This window comes from Triticum urartu, chromosome 5A (assembly GCF_056163025.1).
Source record: "Triticum urartu cultivar PI428250 chromosome 5A, HENAU_Tu73, whole genome shotgun sequence".
Lineage (NCBI taxonomy): Eukaryota > Viridiplantae > Streptophyta > Magnoliopsida > Poales > Poaceae > Triticum > Triticum urartu.
Genome location: NC_141877.1, coordinates 92,711,290 through 92,720,726, shown reverse-complemented (window position 1 = coordinate 92,720,726; position 9,437 = coordinate 92,711,290). Strand labels below are relative to the sequence as shown.

General features: G+C 36.1%; 1 long non-coding RNA gene across 2 annotated transcripts; it reads right to left on the bottom strand.

Moving 5' to 3' along the window:
• Window positions 1–566: 566 nt before the first annotated feature.
• On the bottom strand, window positions 567–4,456 carry LOC125508028 (uncharacterized). 2 transcript variants are annotated; one of them, XR_007283181.2, is made up of 4 exons: window positions 4,039–4,456; window positions 2,777–2,837; window positions 2,504–2,628; window positions 567–1,128 (listed from the first exon to the last, which is right to left on the bottom strand). It is a non-coding gene; the product is annotated as an uncharacterized LOC125508028 (long non-coding RNA). The 2 variants fall into 2 exon arrangements; XR_007283180.2 differs by lacking the exon at window positions 2,777–2,837 and having other exon boundaries at window positions 592–1,128; window positions 4,039–4,441.
• Window positions 4,457–9,437: the final 4,981 nt, after the last annotated feature.

Here is a 9,437-nt window from a genome sequence, read left to right as displayed (position 1 = left end):
TGCAAACTTAAACACAAGTATTTCTCAAATTCACAACTACTCAACTAGCACAACTTTAATATCACTATTTCCATGTCTCAAAACAATCATCAAGTATCAAATTTCTCTTAGTATTCAATGCACTTATATGAAAGTTTTTTAGTATATCAAAAGCAAATTACCATGCTGTTCTAAAGGACTCTCAAAATAATATAAGTGAAGCATGAGAGATCAATCTATCTATTATATAATTAAAACAAGAGTACCTATTATATAATTAAAACAAGAAGTAAACAAGCTATTACGTTTGTCCACATATGCTAATATTATTTGCACCGTTTGGTGAGAATAATAACGGCTTAGATTAAAAGTTTTTATGTAACTCATATTTAATATGTTTGTACCAACATATTGGGTTGTCACGTGTATATGCGTATATAAGGCAACGAGTACTAAAGTTAAGGTCCGAATGGACTAACGGACCCGTACGCCAAACCATGTATGCAGGGACGATACAATAATTCCGTTTGCAAAAGAAAAAAGTAGACATGTACAGAACCAGATAACCTCATTAAAGGAAGAAAAAATAGGCACGCACAGAACCACGTCACGTCATTATAAGTAAGTACTTGTTTTAATATCATTGATCGCTCAATCAGATTACATGTAGGCGGTGGAGGAACAATCACTTTGGCTCCTAGCACAGGAACCTAATCATCTCAGTTAATATAGTCTATGATATAGAGGCTTTCCTTAAATCCTTGGGAAGATGACCTGATCAAGGATGAAGTCTCACCGCTGGAGACCAACAATAGCAAAGAAAGCTAGGCTTGCCGAGGGAGAGAGAATGACCTACATCACATATACGAATATGACAGAGGGCCCCGAACAGCTAACACATGATGGGCGTGGATGCAAGCTCCAAAGAAGTGATGGTGGCCGAGGCGACGAGGAGGAGGTAACCCTACAGCCATTCCATTGGAATTATCCAAGCCGTTAAGCATAGTCAGGGTGCTACAAATTGAAGCATGTGATTCTGGACACGATGTCATACGAACATCGATATTCATCCAAAGTTGCGACATCATCGTGCAACTCGATGCCCAATGAAGTCAAGACCGACCTGCTGAGGTCCCAACAACCTCTCATCTGAATCAAGAAGGTTTGTAAATGTTAATTAGTTCACTTATATGGGGATAAAAGCTTCATACATAACCAACTAACAATTTTCGAATCCTTTTGCTGTCAAAACACTATGGCGTGCAAGAAGCTTATTGAGCAACAAAAACACAAACTAGAACATTCAAGTGAGAGTAGTGAGAATATGGGATTCTATCAACCATACAACCGACCAACTCATGAGCCTCCTTATGACTTTGATAGACAAAAAACTTTAATCATCATATTTAATTATAGATTGTTCTACTATTTTAAACAAACATGCAAATTGTATTTTTGTCTGTTAATATTTCTAACTGCAAAGTAATTAAGTCCAAAAGTAAGTCCAATTATGTTATAAGATCCTCTGTTATTTACAAAGAAACAAAAATCTAATAGATTTGTCATTGATTTCATAGGGTCGTAAAGTTAACCAGTGCCACAATAATATATACAAATCTAGATAGAGCCAAAACTCGAAACTTCTTGACAGGTATGGAACACTATCTTTCACTCTTATTTATCAACTAATGAATCATGACGCATGTTTATTTTTGAGTCATATCAGTTATAATGGAGCCATATTTTAATTATTTACGTCTCTCAACATCTTTAGATCGCTAACTTTGAGCTTTTGGGCAAAACTTTTAGGATTTCACTTTAACGACCATAGCTATAATAGATCTGTTACTAGAAAATATCCAATGGTCATGTGGTGATTGTCGCAAACTAAATACAAAGGAGACTGACAAGTATATTTACTGCAACGGTTGCGGTTATATACAGAAATTATAACAACCCAGTAAGCATATTCTACTGACTTGAATATGAAATTTCCTACTCCCTATGATCCATTTTAATTGTCACTGTACAAAGTTGTGCTAAGTCAGCGACAATTGATATGGATCGAAGGGAGAATTATATTTACTCTGCACTATGATATGGAAAAGTTGTTGGACTCGTCAGATGGAAAATCTGAAGAAGCGCTAGAGGGTACATAATAAATATGTTGAAAGTAAGGCAAACAATTTACGTTATTGAGATAGAGAAATAATACTTCAAATCAGTCGATACAATTAGGGCTATCAGATATGCACTTTTGTGAGTTTCATGTTCTTGGTAAGCACTCTTTTTCCTACATACTTTGAGTTGAAGACGGCCATGAGAAAAGCTCCAGTACTATGGGCATCGCCTATAATAGGTGCGATTCTTTGCACATCAATCAAGACACATGAACTAAATTTCATCTAACAAATGTAACCCGTCTTGCTTTGGTTTAATACACATATCAGTAATATAACTTGCTAATATGGTAACAACAAATAAAAATAACATACTTTTATCCAACTAGACAGGGGAAACATACCTATGAAGAATAAGCCGATGTGGAGGGATGTAGGAATGATGCAAAGTTGTAGCACACATTACATAGGTGGAAGCCAAAAGCAGTAGCAACTAGGAAGCCCACAACTTGCCTTCGCGTTTGACTCCCTACAAATGGAAAGACATCGATCAATTCTAATGCAGATTACCATTTTCTGACACCGCTATCATGTATATACATGTTAACAGGCATATAGAAGACAATCAGCATAACAAAGATTGGCTTATACATAGTAGATGGATCCAATGGATTTACCTTTTAATATACAAAACTTCATATAATTGCTACGGATGTGTTCAAGAGACAATAATCAAAACTGGACAAAATATCAAATAAAAAATATAAGTCTCATTCCCTAAAAAATGTAATACACATCAATGACAAGTAAAATTACTCTATAATTTATATCCTATAAATGATACTCAGTTACATGAATAACAACAGAATGTACGAGGTTATCATCTAAATTGTAATTTAACAAATTAACTAAGTAACTCAACGTTACCTCTGAATCACTTAACATTTATATCAACTAAGTAAATCAACTAATAAATTGCATATATACTGCTAGGAGAGAGGATGAGGATGGGAGAGTAGTAAGACATTGATATACTTATCCCTACCCAAGGTAAAATTTCTCGGACGTGTTGACCGGTTCACCAGAATAAAGATAATTAGCTTAAAAAATCCCACAACAATTAGAAACATCCGGCCTTTAATTATGTGTTCTTATTTCCAATCAACAAAGTACAACCGTTAGATATTTATAAACAAGGTGGCCCCGTAACATGAGATCACAACAGATTGGACCCATAATGTTGCAAGCAGGGTAAATTTCTCGGACGTGAGATCGTAACAAGTTCGGACCTCTACACTCAATCTCACGATCCCAATAAGCTGGACATCAACTCTAAAAAAACAGGCTGGACCATCCCACAAGCGATCAAACCATCCCATAATAAAAAAAATTGGCACGTACAGGGTAAAATCTCTCAATAACCAAACATGGCCAAACTCCACAATCCTCCCCACAAAAATGTAGAGATGCAATCTCTCCAAACAAATCCAAACTCTCACAAAAATGCAGAGAGATCCCACAACTTTCCTCCGTGTTTGACTCTACAAATGCAAAGAGATCAATTACATGCTAATGCAGATTACCATTTTCTGACACCTCTCATGTATATACATGTTAACAAGTGCAGAGAAGACAATGAGCATAACAAAGATTGGCATACGTAGTAGATGGATACAATGGATTTACCTTTTAATATAGAAAACTTCATATAATTGCTACGGATGTGTTGAATAGACAACAATCAAAATTGGACAGAATATCAAAAACAAAATAATATAAGTTTCATTCCCTAAAAAATGCAATACACATCAATGACAAGTAAATCAACGTTACCTCTGAATTACTTAACATTTACAACTAATAAAGTACATATATACTGCTAGGACAGAGGAGGAGGATGATGGAGAGTAGTATAAGACATTCATATACTTATCCCTACCCATCTCTGCCACGGACGGCAAGGAACAAGATGGTCATTCAATCGGACGACATAGCTCATGGTCCCAGCGCCACGAACAGGAGAGCAATCTCTTATACTCTCCCATGGCCTCCCGGTGACCGCTTTTGCCTCTGCAGATCAGCAACGGCGAGATGCGGTCTCGCTGCTGGGCGCCGCAGAGTCCGCGTGCGGCTGGAGCACTCGGTCAGATCTAGACTCCAAAAGAATCTCCTTCCCAGATTTGCTTTGGTGATCCATGGGCAGGCCTCAAGATTTGGTGAAGCCGCTCCCTTCCCCATTCCCCCCTCAGAGCTGCCAGAGGAGAGAAAAGGGGATTTACCCTCTCAAAGAAGAGATGTAAATTCTGTAAGGAAAACAAGGTTGTACACGTGTGCTGGGATGGTAGCACGTTTTTTTTCAGGTGAAATAATATACACAAGGTCCATACAATCAAACACTGCAAACTCCAATGCCTCTAAAGGCCCTGAACCTATTAAGTCATGGTTCTGCCTTCTAGACGAGCAAACTTAGTTAGACTATCATTAACGTTATTTTGACTATGATTGATATGAGTAATACAAGAATCACGAAAAGACATAAGGTAATGGATCTCCTTAATAAGCGACGCGTAAACAGATCTGTCCACCTCCTTAGCCTGTATCAGCTTCACTACAACAATGTAATCCATCTCGATCATGATAGGCAGGACACTCCTCTGGATAGCAAATGACAAACCCTTCATGCAAACACACAATTCAGCTTCTAGGGCTTCGCGATAGGCAACTGTAACTTCTGTGGAGTGAAAATGAATATATTTTGGGTATAGTATTAGCTATAGAATATATTGTCCCTCAAAAAAGCTACAAAAGATACTGTATTTCGTAATAAAAACTACAGAATATATTTTGAAAAAAAACTATAGAATATATTTCGCAGGAAATAACTTTTTCTTGGACAAAACAACTACTATTACTTACAATATTTTGTACTCCCTGATGGATTACAACCATGTAGTTCAAAAAATGAAGAATAAAAATGCTACAAAACTAAAATAAAAGATGAAGGTACTTATTTCTTCAATACAAAAGTACTGGCGATAACTCACAAAGAACCATATAAAGCGGGAGAACGCGTAAAGAGGAGCTCAATTGAGAACAATTAACTTTGTTGCAATGTCGAATAAAGAAATGCAAGTATACATGAGTAATAATAATGATAATAATAATAATATCATTTATTTTAAATGTATCATTCTAGCCGCGCAATTTGTGCGGGTGGACCCGCTAGTTATTTCAATAAAATAAAACCACCACCGTGCTCTAGAAGGATATAAGTGAAGCACTAGAGCAAATGACAAACTACTCCGAAAGATAGAAGTGAAGATCAATGAGTAGTCGAATAATTATGCAACTATGTGAAAACTCTCTAACATTTAAGAATTTCAGATCTTGGTATTTTATTCAAACAGAAAGCAAAACAAAATAAAATAAAATTACGCTCCAAGCAAAACACATATCATGTGGCGAATAAAAATATAGCTCCAAGTAAAGTTGCCGATGAACGAAGACGAAAGAGGGGATGCCTTCCGAGGCATCCCCAAGCTTAGGCTTTTGGTTGTCCTTACATATTACCTTGGGGTGCCTTGGGCATCCACAAGCTTAGACTCTTACCACTCCTTATTCCATAGTCCACCGAATCTTTACCCAAAACATGAAACTTCACAACACAAAACTTAACAGAAAACTCGTAAGCTCCTTTAGCGAAAGAAAACAAAACACCACTTCAAGGTACTGTAATGAACTCATTCTTTATTTATATTGGTGTTAAACCTACTGTATTCCAACTTATCTATGGTTTATAAACTGTTTTACTAGCCATAGATTCATCAAAATAAGTAAACAACACATGAAAAAACAGAATCTGTCAAAAACAGAACAGTCTGTACTAATCTGTAACTAACGCAAACTTCTGGCACCCAAAAAATTCTAAAATAAATTGATGGACTTGAGGAATTTATCTATTAATCATCTTCAAAAAGAATTAACTAAATAGCACTCTCCAACAAAAAATGGCAGCAATTCTCGTGAGCGCTAAAGTTTCTGTTTTTTACAGCAAGATCAACAAGACTTTCCCCAAGTCTTCCCAATGGTTCTACTTGGCACAAACACTAATTAAAAGCATAAACCACATATAAACAGAGTCTAGATGAATTATTTATTACTAAACAGGAACAAAAAGTAAGAAACGAAAATAAAATTGGGTTGCCTCCCAACAAGCGCTATCGTTTAACGCCCCTAGCTAGGCATGATGATTTCAATGATGCTCACATAAAAGATAAGAATTGTAACATAAGGAGAGCATCATGAATAATATGACTAGCACATTTAAGTCTAACCCACTTCCTATGCATAGGGATTTTGTGAGAAAACAACTTGTGGGAACAAGAATCAACTTGCATTGGAAGGTAAAACAAGGATAACTTCAAGATTTTCAACACATAGAGAGGAAACTTGATATTATTGCAATTCCTACAAGCATATGTTCCTCCCTCATAATAATTTTAAGTAGCATCATGAATGAATTCAACAATATAACTAGCACATAGAGCATTCTTATCATGATCTACAAGCATAGAAAATTTACTACTCCCCACATAAGCAAAATTCTTCTCATTCGGAATAGTGGGAGTATCATAAAAAACTCGAATACTATAAATTGTTTCCACATTAAAAGTGTAATATTCAGAAAAAGGGTAATCATAATCATGACAAGTTTTATAAATATAATCATCTCTACTTTTTATAGCATAAGTGTCATCACAATAATCATCATAAGTAGCAATTTTATTCTCATCATAATCGATTGAAACCTCTTCCAAGACAGTGGAATCATTACTAAATAAAGTCATGACCTCTCCAAATCCACTTTCATAATTATCACAATAAGATTCAACATCCTCCAAAATAGTGGGATCATTACTTACTAAAGTTGACACTCTTCCAAACCCACTTTCATCAATATAATCACCATAAGTAGGAGGCATGCTATCATCATTATAAATTTGCATATCAAAACATGGGAGACTAAAAATATCATATCCATTAAACATAGCATCCCCAAGCTTGGACAAACATTAATTGCAGCAAATATATTCTCAAACATGTCATTCTCATCAAACATAGCATCCCCAAGCTTGGGCCTTTTCATATCATAAGCATAATCACTCTCATCATTAATAGTATGGATAGCACCAATAGTATAGCAATTATCATCATCACAATGAGGAATAGGAGCAACATTATTTGGGAGAGATACCTTTCTACCTTTGCTTCTCAGTCTTTTCTTTTTCTTCTTCACATCATGTGTGGGTTCAACCCTCTTTTTGGAGCTCCTTATTAATGAGATTGGTTGAATAGAAGGCTCCTCCTCGTTACCTGATTCATCATAAGAAATAATAGGAGGATATTGGGAAGTCTCTTCCCTTTCATTAGTATTCTCTTCATCTTCTATTCGTTTTCTTTTCTTTATGTAATTGGCAATACAAGGATTTTCAATACAATTCACCGCACAATACATATAAATTTCCTCTAGATTAAAATCAAGAAGTTTATCATGGGAAAATAATGGAAGATAGTTAGTTATACGTTTCATTTCTTCATAACCCATAAGCAAACTAAGTTCATTATGATGTGCAAGGGAAATCAAGGCATCACAATTTTTGGAAATGATTAGATCATGAAACAATTTGCATCGGATGGTTAAATGACCACGTTCATTGCAAAGTTCACAGGTATGGCTAAGAAAATTTAAATTTTCAGCACAAACATCTAGCCTTTCTTACAACCATTTAGTTTCTAAGTACTTATGCCTCTAGCAAAATCTATCTTCCCTAATTGGTGTGTACTTGCAAACTCTATGCACTCCACAAAAATCGACATGCTTATAAGAGACATTCTCATCATGACTAGAGCAATCATCATTAGTACTATGGATATTCAAACAGTTCATACTAATAACATTGCAATCATGCTCATTATTCAAAGATTTAGTGCCAAACATTTTAATGCATTCTTCTTCTAACACTTTGGCACAATTTTCCTTTCCATCATACTCACGAAAGATATTAAAAAGATGAAGCGTATGAAGCAAACTCAATTCCATTTTTTGTAGTTTTCTTTTATAAACTAAACTTGTGCTAAAACAAGAAACAAAAAGATTCGATTGCAAGATCTAAAGATATACCTTCAAGCGCTAACCTCCCCGGCAACGACGCCAGAAAAGAGCTTGATGTCTACTACACAACCATCTTCTTGTAGACGTTGTTGGGCCTCCAAGTGCAGAGGTTTGTAGGATAGTAGAAAATTTCCCTCAAGTGGATGACCTAAGGTTTATCAATCCGTAGGAGGCATAGGATGAAGATGGTCTCTCTCAAGCAACCCTGCAACCAAATAACAAAGAGTCTCTTGTGTCCCCAACACACCCAATACAATGGTAAATTGTATAGGTGCACTAGTTCGGCGAAGAGATGGTGATACAAGTGGTATATGGATGGTAGATAAAGGTTTTTGTAATCTGAAAATATAAAAACAGCAAGGTAACTAATGATAAAAGTGAGCACAAACGGTATTGCAATGCGTTGAAACAAGGCCTAGGGTTCATACTTTCACTAGTGCAAGTTCCCTCAACAATAATAACATAATTGGATCACATAACTATCCCTTAAGATGCAAAAAATAGTCACTCCAAAGTCACTAATAGAGGAGAACAAACGAAGAGATTATGGTAGGGTACGAAACCACCTCAAAGTTATCCTTTCTGATCGATCTATTCAAGAGTCCGTAGTAAAATAACATGAAGCTACTCTTTCCGTTCGATCTATCATAGAGTTCGTACTAGAATAACACATTAAGAAACAAATCAACCAAAACCCTAATGTCACCTAGATACTCCAATGTCACCTCAAGTATCCGTGGGTATGATTATACGATATGCATCACACAATCTCAGATTCATCTATTCAAACCAACACAAAGAACTTCAAAGAGTGCCCCAAAGATTCTACTAGAGAGTCAAGACGAAAACGTGTGCCAACCCCTATGCATAGGTTCATGGGCGGAACCCGCAAGTTGATCACTAAAACATACGTCAAGTGGATCAATAGAATACCCCATTGTCACCACGGGTATCCCACGCAAGACATACATCAAGTGTTCTCAAATCCTTAAAGACTCAATCCGATAAGAAAACTTCAAAGGGAAAACTCAATCCATTACAAGAGAGTAGAGGGGGGAAACATCATAAGAACCAACTATAATAGCAAAGCTCGTGATACATCAAGATCGTACCACCTCAAGAACACGAGAGAGAGAGAGATCAAACACATAGCTACTGGTACATAC